The sequence below is a fragment of the Bos taurus genome, chromosome 16 (genome assembly GCF_002263795.3).
Source record: "Bos taurus isolate L1 Dominette 01449 registration number 42190680 breed Hereford chromosome 16, ARS-UCD2.0, whole genome shotgun sequence".
Lineage (NCBI taxonomy): Eukaryota > Metazoa > Chordata > Mammalia > Artiodactyla > Bovidae > Bos > Bos taurus.
The window spans coordinates 40,393,035-40,407,115 of record NC_037343.1 but is presented as its reverse complement, the minus strand read 5'-3'; the positions used below and the strand labels follow the sequence as shown (position 1 = coordinate 40,407,115).

The window sequence follows — 14,081 nt, the reverse complement described above, 5'->3', positions numbered from 1 at the left end:
CAAAAGAATTCCCATATATCCCTCACCCAGTTTCAATTTCCCCTAACACAACTAACTTAAATTACTATGGCATATTTACCAAAACTAATAAACTAGTATTTGTATCACTATTAACTAAATTCCATACTCTATTTGGATTTTATCAGTTTTCTTGTTAATGTCTTTTGCTGTTCAAGGAGCCCATCTTGGATGCCATATTACATTTTATTGTCATTTTTCCTTTAGTCTTTCTTAGTCTGTGATGGTTCCTTTCTCCCTCATCCTTTTCAGGAAGATTATGTCATGTATCTGTATTTGTTTAACACAGTCTGTGTTCTATTCCAGGATCTCTTCAACATCCTACTTGATTTTTCAAAAATTTGCATAAAATGAAGTTTACTCTTTGTGATGCACACTACTAGAGGTTTTATCAAAAGCACAGAGTACCTTTATCTGCCACTGCAGTACCATACAGACTAGGTTCATCATCCTTAAAATTCCCTTCTGCTGTCCATCTGTAGTCATGCACGCATGCTAAGTTGCTTCAGTCATATCTGACTCTGTGCAACCCTGTGAACTCTAGCCTATCTGGTCACAGAAAACCTAAGAGCTTACTGCCAAATCTGGTGTCTTGTAGACTTTTTGCTTATGTTTTGTTTCTTAGACTTTTATAGTTTGATATCTTCTCTTTAGATTTATGATCCATTCCAAATTAAGTATTATGTATTGTGTGAGTTAAGGGTCAAGGTTACTTTTGCAGGAAAGTAAGAGTTGCTCAGTAGTGTCTAACACTTTGTGAGCCCATGGACTATATAGTCCATGGAATTCTCCAGGCCGGAATACTGGCGTGGGTAGCCTTTTTCTTCTCCAGGGGATCTTTCCAACCCAGGGATTGAACCCAAGTCTCCTGCATTGCAGGCAGATTCTTTACCAGCTGAACTCCCAGGAAAGCCCAATATTACTTTTGCATAAGGATAACCAATTGCTCTAGGACTGCTCGTTAAAAAGTTTATACTTTCCTTATTGAATGGGTTAATATCTTTTATTGAAAATCAGTTAACCCTATTAACCATCTGACTTCATTACTGTAGCTTTATGGTTATAGTTTTATAGCTATATAATTCTTAAAATCTGAGTACTGTAACTTTGTTCTTCATTTAAAAAATTGTCTTGGATATTCTGGGTCTCTTGCATTTACATGGAAATTTCAGAATCAGCTTTCAGTTTCAATTAAAAAAAAACTTGATAAGATTTTGATTGTGATTACATTGAATCTACACACAGATTTTTGAGTAACTGATATCTTTAAAATATTGTATCTTTTGAATCATGAACATGATATATCTGTCTAGTCATTTATGTCTCTTTTAATTTCCCCAAGAACAAAATATTTCTTGAAGACAAAACAGTAAGAGTGATAAAGTCCACACAGCAAAGCTACAGGATTTAGTACTACCTAAGGCAGATTAATGTGGTGACAAGTAGCATTTTATATATTTCAGAATCCTCTCAGGAAAATGAAATTTAGTAACTGACATCATAATGATAACCTAAGGTTACCAAGTGAATATTAAATGCTATCCAGTATATTATTTAACACGGCAAAACAGTATATATTTTTAAAGAGATCTTTTAATTAATAGTGATAAAAATAAAGTGTGGTGCTTAAAGAAATAAGTTCCCATTAAATGGAAAATTTACTGAAAAAGAAATACTTCATTTCCAATAGCACCAAAAGACTGAAACATAAAGCATAAAGACTAAAACATAAAGGATAAATGACTCCCTTTATCTAGATATTTATAGAAGTAAAATAGGTAGGCCAGGTTTCTCCTTCTGCCTGGGTATCTCCCTGAGAGAGACACAAGGAGTTTTTCTTTCACTATATACTCAGGGCTTTGCAGGATGTTGTTTGATCTTGTTTGTGACTTCAAAAAGTGGCTGACAATGTGCGAGTGGCTCTAAGAATTTCCCACAAGAAATGCAATGTTTTCTCTTACCTAAAAATAAAGGAAGCCTTGGTTTTCTTGTAGATAGACTTCAGTTTCTTAGAGAAGAGATGAAAATTGTCAGGTTTATTTTCTTTTTCTCACAATACGAGGTAAACCTCCCTTGGCCTTACAGCTTTGGTAGTTGGAGACCTAATCAACACAGGCAAGAGAGATTAAAGGAGAACAGTAAAAGAATTTTCATCATTTTACACAATTGCTTCATGAGTCATGCTTTTCTATGATTTGATGCTGAATACTCCCTCAGGATATTGGAGCCTAGTTAAATACTTGAAGTATTCCACTCAGTCAGGGATGAAAGGAACAAACATGGCCTCAAGACCTGTTTCACATTAAGTACTGTAGGTCCAGCCCCAGAAGAGTATTTGGAGAGAACTAGCAGTGGGAAAAAAGAAAATTGTTAATAATTCCTTCTAGCTCAAAAAATTATTATTTTTTCTGGAAGATTGTATTGGCTTATAATATTATCACTGAAAAGGCTGAATATGAGAAGAAGGAGAAATGTGGAAGATGAAAACTACCATTTAGTGTTGATAAAGACTTACTATTTTTTGAAAAACATCATTCTGAATCCTGGAAGTCACTGACCTTTTAATCAGTTCTCTATTCCTTGCTAGCACAGAAATAGTGTCTCTTGTGTCTCCTCCATTATAGGTAGATTCTTCACCTGCTGAGCCCTCAGGGAGGCCCAAAATCTCAATACAAGACATTTTTTTTCTGCCATGGTGATTTGGACCTATGCATATTTCTTATTACACTTTGCCCAGAAAAATGTAACAAACAGCTTTTTGTCAATATTAACAAAACATAACATTTTTCAATAATGAACATGATTCAGTCTTTTTGTAATTAATATATTTAATGTCGGACGGGGAGCAATTCATTTGGCATTATGTGAGGTGGGGATCTCTAAAATCAAGAGTACCTAAAATAAACTGTAGATCTTAAAAAGACTATCTTATTTAGTTACTGGGTGGGGGATAACCTCTTCCAATAACACAAGACACGACTCTACATATTGGCATTACCAAATGGTCAATACAAAATCAGACTGATTATATTCTTTGCAGCCAAAGATGGAGAAACTCTATACAATCAGCAAAAACAGGACCGGGAGCTGACTGTGGCTCAGATCATGAACTCCTTATTGCCAAATTCAGGTTTAAGTTGAAGAAAGTAGGAAAAATTAGTAGGCCATACAGGTATGACCTAAACCAAATCCTTATGATTATAAAGTGAAAATGACAAATAGATTGAAGGGATTAGGTTTGATAGACAGTGCCTGAAGAGCTATGGACACAGGTTTGTAATATTGTACAGGAGGTAGTGATCAAGACCACTCCAAGAAAAGAAATGCCGGAAGGTAAAAGTTGTCTGAGGAGGCCTTACAAATAGCTGAGAAAAGGAGAGAAGCAAGAGGCAAAGAAGAAAGGGAAAGATATACCCAAATGAATACAGAGTTCCAAAGAATAGCAAGGAGAAATAAGAAAGTCTTCAATGAAGGACAGAAATGTTAAGAAACTAACAGAAGCAGAGGAGATTAGGAGGAGGTGGCAAGAATACACAGAACTGTACAAAAAAAGGTTTAATGACCTGGATACCCATGATGGTGTGATCACTCATTTAGAGCCAGACATTCTGGAGTGTGAAGTCAAGTAGGTCTTGAAGTGAAGTCTCTCAGTCATGTCCAACTCTTTGCAACCCCATGGACTGTAATCTACCACGCTCCTCCATCCATGGGATTTTCTAGCCAAGAGTACTGGAGTGGGTTGCCATTTCCTTCTTCAGAGGATCTTCCTGACCCAGGGATCGAACCCAGGTCTCCCGCATTGTAGGCAAATGCTTTACCATCTGAGCCACCAGGGAAGTTCAAGTAGGTGTTAGGAAGCATTATTACCAACAAAGCTAGTGGAGGTGATGGAATTCCAGCTAAGCTACTCAAAATCCTTAAAGGTGATATTTTAAAGTGTTCCACTCAATATGGAACAAATTTGGAAATTTGGAAAATTTGGCAAATTTGGAAAATTCAGCTGTGGCCACAGGACTGGAAAAATGTCAGTTTTCATTCCAATCCCAAAGAAGAGCAATGCCAAAGAATGTTCAACATACAATTGCTTTCGTTTCATATGCTAGCAAGAGTATGCTCAAAATCCTTCAAGGTAGGCTTCAGCAGTACATGAACTGAGAACTTCCAGATGTACAAGCTGGATTTAGAAAAGGCAGAGGAACCAGAGATCAAATTGCCAATATCCCTTGGATCATAGAAAAAGCAAGGGAATTCCAGAAAAATATCTACTTTTGTGTTATTGACTATGCTAAAATCTTTGACTGTATGGATGACAAAAAACTGTGGAAAATTCTGAAAGAGATGGGAATACCAGACCACCTGACCTGCCTTCTGAGAAACCTGTATGTAGGTCAAGAAGAAATAGTTAGAACTGGACATGAAACAACAGACTGGTTCCAAATTGGGAAAGGAGTATGTCAAGGCTGTATATTGTTATCCTGCTTATCTAACTTATATGCACAGTATATCATGCAAAATGCCAGGCTGGATGAATCACAAGCTGGAATCAAGATTGCCAGGAGAAACATCAATAATTTCAGATATACAGATGACGCCACCCTTATGGCAGTAAGCAAAGAGGACCTAAAGTGCCTCTTGAGGAAGGTGAAAGAAGAGAGTGAGTAAACTGGCTTAAAACTCAATACTCAAAAACTAAGATTGTGGCATCTGGTCCCATAACTTCATGGCAAATAAATGGGGAAAAAATGGAAACAGTGACAGGTCTTCTTTTCTTGGGCTCCAAAAACAGAGCAGCCATGAAATTAAAAGATGCTTGCTTCATGGAATAAAGCTATTACAAACCTAGACATCATATTAAAAAGCAGAGACATCACTTTGTTGACAAAGGTCCCTGTAGTCAAAGCTATGGTTTTTCCAGTGGTCATGTACAGATATGAGAATAAAAAGGCTGAACACTGAAGAACTGATGTTTTCAAACCATGGTGCTGGAGAAGCTTTTGAGAGTCCCTTGGACTGCAAGGAAATCAAACCAATCAATCCTAAAGGAAATCAACCCTGAATATTCATAGGAAGGACTGATGATGAAGTTGAAGCTCCAATACTTTGGTCACTTGATGGGAAGAGCTGACTATTTGAAAAGACCCTAATGCTGGGAAAGGTTGACGGGCAGGAAAAGAAGGGGTGACAGAGGACGAGATGGTTGGATGGCATCTTTAACTCAATGACCATGAGTTTGAGCAAACTCTGGGATATAGTGAAGGACAAGGAACCCTGGCAGGCTGCAGTCCTTGGGGTTGCTAAGAGTCGGACTGAGCTAATGAACAACAGCAAAAATACCCAATAGATGCTATTTAAAGTTACTCTAATATATCACAATCATAAAAAGCCTATGACATTTGTTTTGGTTTGTTTGTTACAGTCATGTCTCTACCCCTACACAGCCATTACTTTATTCTATGATCATTGCAGGTAGAACTAGTGTCTCTGCCTTTCTTTTTTTTCTTGTAGCCATGGAGTTCTGTTTCTAAAATACATCTTTTATTATGTCATGTGCTGCAAAGGCACAGGAGGGCCAAGAGGAACTACTCCCCGAGGGCAGCGGTGAGGAGATACGCATATCAATAACCTCAGATATGTAGATGACATCACCCTTACAGCAGAAAGTGAAGAGGAACTAAAGAGCTTCTTGATGAAAGTGAAAGAGGAGAGTGAAAAAGTTGGCTTAAAGCTCAACATTCAGAAAACTAAGATTATGGCATCTAGTCCCATCATTTCATGGGAAATAGATGGGGAAACAGTGGAAACAGTGGCAGAGTTTATTTTTTTAGGCTCCAAAATCACTGTAGATGGCGACTGCAGCCATGAAATTAAAAGACGCTTCCTCCTTGGAAGGAAAATTATGACCAACCTAGATAGCATATTGAAAAGCAGAGACATTACTGAACTGTGGTATTGGAGAAGACTCTTGAGAGTCCCTTGGACTGCAAGGAGATCCAACCAATCCATTCTAAAGGAGATCAGCCCTGGGTGTTCTTTGGAAGGAATGATGCTAAAGCTGAAACTCCAGTCCTTTGGCCACCTCATGTGAAGAGTTGACTCATTGGAAAAGACTCTGATGCTGGGAGGGATTGAGAGCAGGAGGAGAAGGGGACAACAGAGGATGAGATGGCTGGATGGCATCACCGACTCGATGGACGTGAGTCTGAGTGAACTCCGGGAGTTGGTGATGGACAGGGAGGCCTGGCGTGCTGCGATTCATGGGGTCACAAAGAGTCAGACACGACTGAGCAACCGAACTGAACTGATGTCATGTTCTAAGTTACTTCAGTCATGTCCAACTCTGTGATCCCATGGACTATAGCCCACCAAGCTCGTCTCTCCATGGGATTCTCCAGGCAAGAATACTGGAATGGGTTGCTATGCCCTCCTTTTATTATGTCATAGATCTGCTCAAAAACACATAGTGCGTCAAGGAAGAGGAATTGTTTAAGATGAGTCTCAAAGAATAATCCAGAGAATAGCAGACTGGCAGGTCAGGAAATGGGCATTCCTGAAAAGCACCCTACATTACGATACCAAATGGCTTGCTACTTTCAGGAGCTTCTAAGTAACTGGCTGTGTCTGAGGCACATGTGTTAGGAGGGATGGAAAGAAGGCTGTGCAGTTAACCAAGGATCAAATCACAATGAGTCTGGTGAATCATGGCAAGAATTTTTGACTTTATCATGTGGTATAGGGGTCGCAAAGAGTCGGACACGACTGAGTGACTGAACTGATATGGTAGTTTAAGCAGGAAATTAATATGATGTGGTTTTCCTTCTAGAATATATTTCTAGCACTTTCTGTTCCATATAATCATTTAAAGCATAGCCATTCCCTTCTCCAGGGGATCTTCCTGACCTGGGGATCAAACCTGGGTCTCCTGCATTGCAGGAAGATTTTTTACTGTCTGAGCTACCAGAGAAGCCCCTAAAGGCTTCCAGGTGACCTATATTACTTATTATGGAAAACCACATAAACAAAGCACCTGTGCCCCACCTTGCAACTCATCCATTATACCCACCACACACTTCAAAATTCTCCAAAAGATTTCCAGGATTCTTTGCCCCATTTGGTTCTATGGTCCATCCTCGGAGTCTCACCATTCATTTCTGCCTTACATTAATGACATTGATTTAGACTTTCTACCCTCTGGACATAATATTGATATTCATGAGTTAGCATGATATATTGCAATTTGGGGTAAGAAGCTATTCCTTACACACCACCACTCTGCTCCACCTTGGCTTCTTGAACATAGCTTTTCCCTTTGACTTATCTGACTGGAATAGGAACCAAATAACAGTAGTAGAAAGCTTGAGGTTAAAAGCAGGTTAGAAAGCAGACAAGAAAGACAATGGTGGAAATATTGCAATGACTATGGATAAGATGAACTAAGAGAAGGAATGTATGAAGGAGTGTGAAGAAAGTCAAATAAGAACAACTTTATGGGGATAAGGAGCAGAAGAATGACTTCCAGATGACTAAGTGCTCACATGCATGCAGATAAAACAGGAAGCAGATTTTATGAGAAAGACTATGATCCTGGTTATGATCTGTTGAGTCTATAGTGCCTAACAGAAATTTTGATGGAGAAATCCATGGGCAGCAGGACATTTAGATTTGGAACTCAGGAGCATCTACACCAGAGACAGTGATTTGGATGCAGTGAAGGAAATAGGCAGGAATGAGGTCACCCAGAGAAAGTGTTCACTGTGAGAAGAGGATGAAAGATGAAACCCTGTGGGACAAACATATATAATGAACAAGTAAAAACAACAATATCTGGGGGAAAAACAAGTAGGAGTGTCCAGAGAGATAGAAATTAGACCCAGAGAGAGTTCCTTAGCTGTCTTCCAGTTAAATAGATTTGGTGTTTAGAAGTGTTTTGGTGACCTTGGAGACAGCAGTTTCAGGGAAGTGATTGTAATACATTATTTTTACTGGAAAAGAAAGAGCTGAGGAACTGTTTACAGAAAATATGGGTAACTTTAAAAAACTTGATAACCAATGAAAAGAATGAGATAAAACCTTAACTGGTTTCAGAGACTTTGTTCCTTTGTTTTGCCTGTTTTTTTTCAAGCTGGATTTAGAAAAGGCAGAGGAACCAGAGGTCAAATTGCCACATCTGTTGGGTTATAGAAAAAGCAAGAGAATTCCAGAAAAAACATCTACTTCTGCTTCACTGACTACACTAAAGCATTTGACTGTGTGGATCACACACTCTGTGCAAAATTCTTCAAGAGATGAGACTACCAGACCACCTTACTTGCCTCCTGAGACACCTGTATGCAGGTCAAGAAGCAACAGTTAGAACCAGACATGAAACAACAGACTGGTTCTAAATTGAGAAAGGAGTATGTCAAGGCTATATATTGTCACCTTGGTTATTTAACTTATATGGAGAAATGCCAGGCTGGACGAATCACAGCTGGAATCAAGATTGTCAGGAGAAATATCAATAACCTCAGATATGCAGATAACACCACCCTTATGGCAGAAAGTGAGAGGAACTAAAGATCCTCTTGATGAAGGTGAAAGAAGAGAGTGGAAAAAGCTGGCTTAAAATTCAACATTCAAAAAAAACAAAGATAACGGCATCCAGTCCCATTACTTCAAGGCAAATAGATGGAGAAACAATGGAAACAGTGACATATTTCATTTTCTTGGGCTCCAAAATCACTGCAGATAGTGACTTCAGCCATGAAATTAAAAGATGCTTGCTCCTTGGAAGAAAAGTTATTACCAACCTGCTGCTGCTAAGTCGCTTCAGTCGTGTACGACTCTGTGTGACACCATAGACAGCAGCCCACCAGGCTCCCCCGCCCCTGGGATTCTCCAGACAAGAACACTGGAGTGGGTTGCCATTTCCTTCTCCAATGCATGAAAGTGAAAAGTGAAAGTGAAGTCGCTCAGTCGTGTCCGACTCTTCGCAACCCCATGGACTGCAGCCTACCAGGCTCCTCCGTCCGTGGGATTTTCCAGGCAAGAGTACTGGAGTGGGGTGCCATTGCCTTCTCCGTTTACCAACCTAGACAGCATATTAAAAAGCAGAGACATTACTTAGCCAACAAAGGTCTGTATAGTCAAAACTATGGTTTTCCCAATAGTCATGTATAGATATGAGTTAGACCATAAAGAAAACTGAGCAATGAAGAACTGATGCTTTGAACTCTGAAGTTGGAGAAGACTCTTGAGAGTCCCTTGGACAGGAAGGAGAACAACCAGTCAATCCTAAAGGAAATCAGTCCTGAATATTCACTAGAAGGACTGATGCTAAAGCTGAAATTCCAATACTTTGGCCACCTGATATGAAGAACTGACTCATTTGAAAAGACCCTGATGCTGGGAGAGATTGAAGGCAGGAGGAAAAGGGGATGACAGAGGATGAGATGGTTGGATGGCATCACCAACTCGATGGACATGAGTTTGAGCAAGCTCCAGGAGCTGATGATGGACAGGGAAGCTGGGCATGCTGCAGTCCATGGGGTCAACAAAGAGTCAGACATGACTGAGTGACTGAACCAAACTGAACCTATGCATTAGCAGACGGATTCTCCACCACTGAGCCACCAGGGTAGACCAAGACTCCAAACGAGGCTAGAGAATATTGTATATGGATGGTACCACCATATCCTATGAAATAGAATGGAAATAGGGAAAGAATGCTACTGATAGTAAGCTTCTAGATATAGAAGTGAGAAACTGAGGAGATTAGTATTTGTGCACTTTGATTTTGCCTTTGATTTAGGGGACCTGTTCAGCTATGGAAAGTGAGAATAAATGTTTTAAGTGTGGTGAACAACTGGGATTGTGCTTAAGAATCATCTGGAGGGTTTATTCAAAAGCACATTGCTGAACCCTATTCCCAGAATTTCTGTTTTAATAGACCTAGAGTAAAGCCAAGAAATTTGCTTTTCTAGTCAATTTCCAGGTTTGGGGACCATTCTTTCAGAACCATTACTCTGGAAGCTCTGTAATGAGAATTTGATAGAGATGAATTTGTTGAATAAAGAGGAATATGCAGCCTCCATAAGACAGGATGGACAAGAAGGAAACAGAGGTTAAATAGAGAATTGCATTTTTCTGTTTGTTTGTTTCAATAAAGGGAATAAGGGAATTCATTAAAGTAACTGAGGGCTAGAAGAAACTAGTCTCATCACTTGGAGTTCCAGACATTCTAGGAATCAGAGAACTAAACTGGACTGGAATGGGTGAATTTAACTCAGATGACCATTATATCTACTACTGTGGGCAGGAATCCCTTAGAAGAAATGGAGTAGCCATCATGGTCAACAAAAGAGTCTGAAATGCAGTACTTGGATACAATCTCAAAAATGACAAAATGATCTCTGTTCATTTCCAAGGCAAACCATTCAGTATCACAGTAATCCAAGTCTATGCCCCAACGAGTAATGCTGAAAAAGCTGAAGTTGAATGGTTCTGTGAAGACCTACAAGAGCTTTTAGAACTAACACCCAAAAAAGATGTCCTTTTCATTATAGGGGACTGGAATGCAAAAATAGGAAGTCAAGAAACATTTGGGGTAACAGGCAAATTTTGCCTTTGAATATGGAATGAAGCAGGGCAAAGGCTAATAGAGTTTTGTCAAGAGAATGCACTGGTCATAGCCAACACCCTCTTCCAACAACACAAGAGAAGACTCTACACATGGACATCACCAGATGGCCAATACCGGAATCAGATTAATTATATTCTTTGCAACCAAAGATGGAGAAGCTCTATACAGTTAGCAAAAACAAGACTGGGAGCTGACTGTGGCTCAGATCATGAACTGCTTATTGCCAAATTCAGACTGAAATTGAAGAAAGTAGGGAAAACCACTAGACCATTCAGGTATGACCTAAATCAAATTCCTTATGATTACACAGTAGAAGTGAGAAATAGATTTAAGGGACTAGATCTGATAGACAGGGTGCCGGATAAACTAGGGATGGAGGTTCATGACATTGTACAAGGAGACAGGGATCAAGACCATCCCCATGGAAAAGAAATGCAAAAAAGCAAAATGGCTGTCTGGGGAGGGCTTACAAATAGCTGTGAAAACAAGAGAAGCAAAATGCAAAGGAGAAAAGAAAACATAAGCATCTGAATGCAGAGCTCCAAAGAATAGCAAGGAGAGATAAGAAAGCCTTCCTCAGCGATCAATCCAAAGAAACAGAGGAAAACAACAGAATGGGAAAGACTAGAGATCTCTTCAAGAAAATTAGAGATACCAAGGGAACATTTCATGCAAAGATGGGCTCGATAAAGGACAGAAATGGTATGGACCTAACAGAAGCAGAAGATATTAAGAAGAGGTGGCAAGAATACACAGAAGAACTGTACAAAAAAGATCTTCACGACCCAGATAATCACGATGATGTGATCACTGACCTAGAGCCAGACATCCTGGAATGTGAAGTCAACTGGGCCTTAGAAAGCATAACTATGAACAAAGCTAGTGGAGGTGATGGAATTCCAGTTGAACTATATCAAGTCCTGGAAGATGATGCTGTGAAAGTGCTGCACTCAATATGCTAGCAAATTTGGAAAACTAAGCAGTGGCCACCGTATTGGAAAAGGTCAGTTTTCATTCCAATCCCAAAGAAAGGCAATGCCAAAGAATGCTCAAACTACCACACAATTGCACTCATCTCACACGCTAACAAAGTAATGCTCAAAATTCTCCAAGCCAGGCTTCAACAATACATGAATCGTGAACTTCCATATGTTCAAGCTGGTTTTAGAAAAGGCAGAGGAACCAGAGATCAAATTGCCAACATCTGCTGGATCATGGAAAAAGGAAGAGAGTTCCAGAAAAACATCTATTTCTGCTTTATTGACTATGCCAAAGCCTTTGACTGTGTGGATCACAGTCAAAGGAAAACTGTGGAAAATTCTGAAAGAGATGGGAATACCAGACCACCTGACCTGCCTCTTGAGAAACCTGTATGCAGGTCAGGAAGCAACAGTTAGAACTGGACATGGAACAACAGATTGGTTCCAAATAGGAAACGGAGTATATCAAGGCTGTATATTGTCACCCTGCTTATTTAACTTACATGCAGAGTACATCATGAGAAACACTGGGCTGGAAGAAGCACAAGCTGGAATCAAGATTGGCAGGAGAAATATCAATAACCTCAGATATGCAGCTGACACCACCCTTATGGCAGAAAGTGAAGAGGAACTAAAAAGCCTCTTGATAAAAGTGAAAGAGGAGAGTGAACAAGTTGGCTTAAAGCTCAACATTCAGAAAACTAAGATCATGGCATCTGGTCCCCTCACTTCATGGGAAATAGATGGGGAAACAGTGGAAACAGTGTCAGACTTTATTTTTCTGGGCTCCAAAATCACTACAGATGGTGATTGCAGCCATGAAATTAAAAGACACTTACTCCTTGGAAGGAAAGTTATGACCAACCTAGAGAGCATATTCAAAAGCAGAGACATTACTTTGCCAACAAAGGTCTGTCTAGTCAAGGCTATGGTTTTTCCAGTGGTCATGTATAGATGTGAGAGTTGGACTGTGAAGAAAGCTGAGCACCGAAGAATTGATGCTTTTGAACTGTGGTGTTGGAGAAGACTCTTGAGAGTCCCTTGGACTGCAAGGAGATCCAACCAGTCCATTCTGAAGGACATCAGCCCTGGGATTTCTTTGGAAGGAATGATGCTAAAGCTGAAACTCCAGTACTTTGGCCACCTCGTGTGAAGAGTTGACTCATTGGAAAAGACTCTGATGTTAGGAGGGACTGGGGGCAGGAGGAGAAGGGGACGACAGAGGATGAGATGGCTGGATGGCATCACCGTTCTATGGACATGAGTCTGGGTGAAGTCCGGGAGTTGGTGATGGACAGGGAGTCCTGGTGTATTGCAATTCATGGAGTCGCAAAGAGTTTGGACACTACTGAGTGACTGAACTGAAAACTGAAAGGAAGTGGTGAAATAGTTTGGAGGAAAGTCAGGTAAGAGTTGGCTGAGGCTCTAGGGAAAATGCATAGGCCTTAAGAAAAATAAATCTGAGAAGCTTTAAGTTAAGGAAAAAAATGAAGGAATTGTATAGGTTGTGAAGCCCTGTGTTAGCAAAGGCTCAGATGCAAATAGTGCGAAGTAAACCTGCAGCTGGGCCACCACCTGTCAACTTTGTTGCTGTTGAAAGTCTAATGAAGTCTTTCCACAGTGAAACCACTGAGATATGGGGAGCGTCCTGAACTTCTCTGTCTATGTGGTTGATCAGCTCATAATCTCTTTATTGGAACATTAGGAAAGCAGAAGATGGGAACTCCTAGGGGAATTTTCTCCTGATTCAGCAATGGCCAAGGGTGTTGGCCTTTAGTGACATAGTCCCATGTGTAACATGAAGATTTGGGCAGATATCTAGAGATGGCCAGCTTGTCTGGAGAGTACCTGGGTTTTAGATATTAACTAACCTGCAGCCATGAAATTAAAAGACGCTTACTCCTTGGAAGGAAAGCTATGACCAACCTAGATAGCCTATTCAAAAGCAGAGACATTACTTTGCCAACAAAGGTCCATCTAGTCAAGGCTATGATTTTTCCTGTGGTCATGTATGGATGTGAGAGTTGGACTGTGAAGAAGGCTGAGCACTGAAGAACTGATGCTTTTGAACTGTGGTGTTGGAGAAGACTCTTGAGAGTCCCTTGGACTTCAAGGAGATCCAACCAGTCCATTCTGAAGGAGATCAGCCCTGGGATTTCTTTGGAAGGAATGATGCTAAAGCTGAAACTCCAGTACTTTGGGCACCTCATGGGAATAATTGACTCATTGGAAAAGACTCTGATGCTGGGAGGGATTGGGGGCAGGAGGAGAAGGGGACAACAGAGAATGAGATGGCTGGATGGCATCACTGACTTGATGGACGTGAGTCTGAGTGAACTCTGGGAGTTGGTGATGGACAGGGAGGCCTGGCGTACTGCAATTTATGGGGTCGCGAAGAGTTGGACACTACTGAGTGACTGAACTGAACTGAACTGAACCTGTACAAAAATGCAAGTTCTTTAAAA

General features: G+C 40.2%; 1 long non-coding RNA gene across 1 annotated transcript in view; it reads right to left on the bottom strand.

Annotated features, from left to right (window-relative positions):
* Positions 1-1,979: 1,979 nt before the first annotated feature.
* Positions 1,980-14,081, bottom strand: part of LOC112441831 (uncharacterized) — a 217,292-nt gene continuing 205,190 nt past the window's right edge. The window contains exon 3 of the long non-coding RNA XR_003029725.2: positions 1,980-2,120. This is a non-coding gene — a long non-coding RNA (uncharacterized lncRNA). The remainder of the gene's footprint in view (positions 2,121-14,081) is intronic.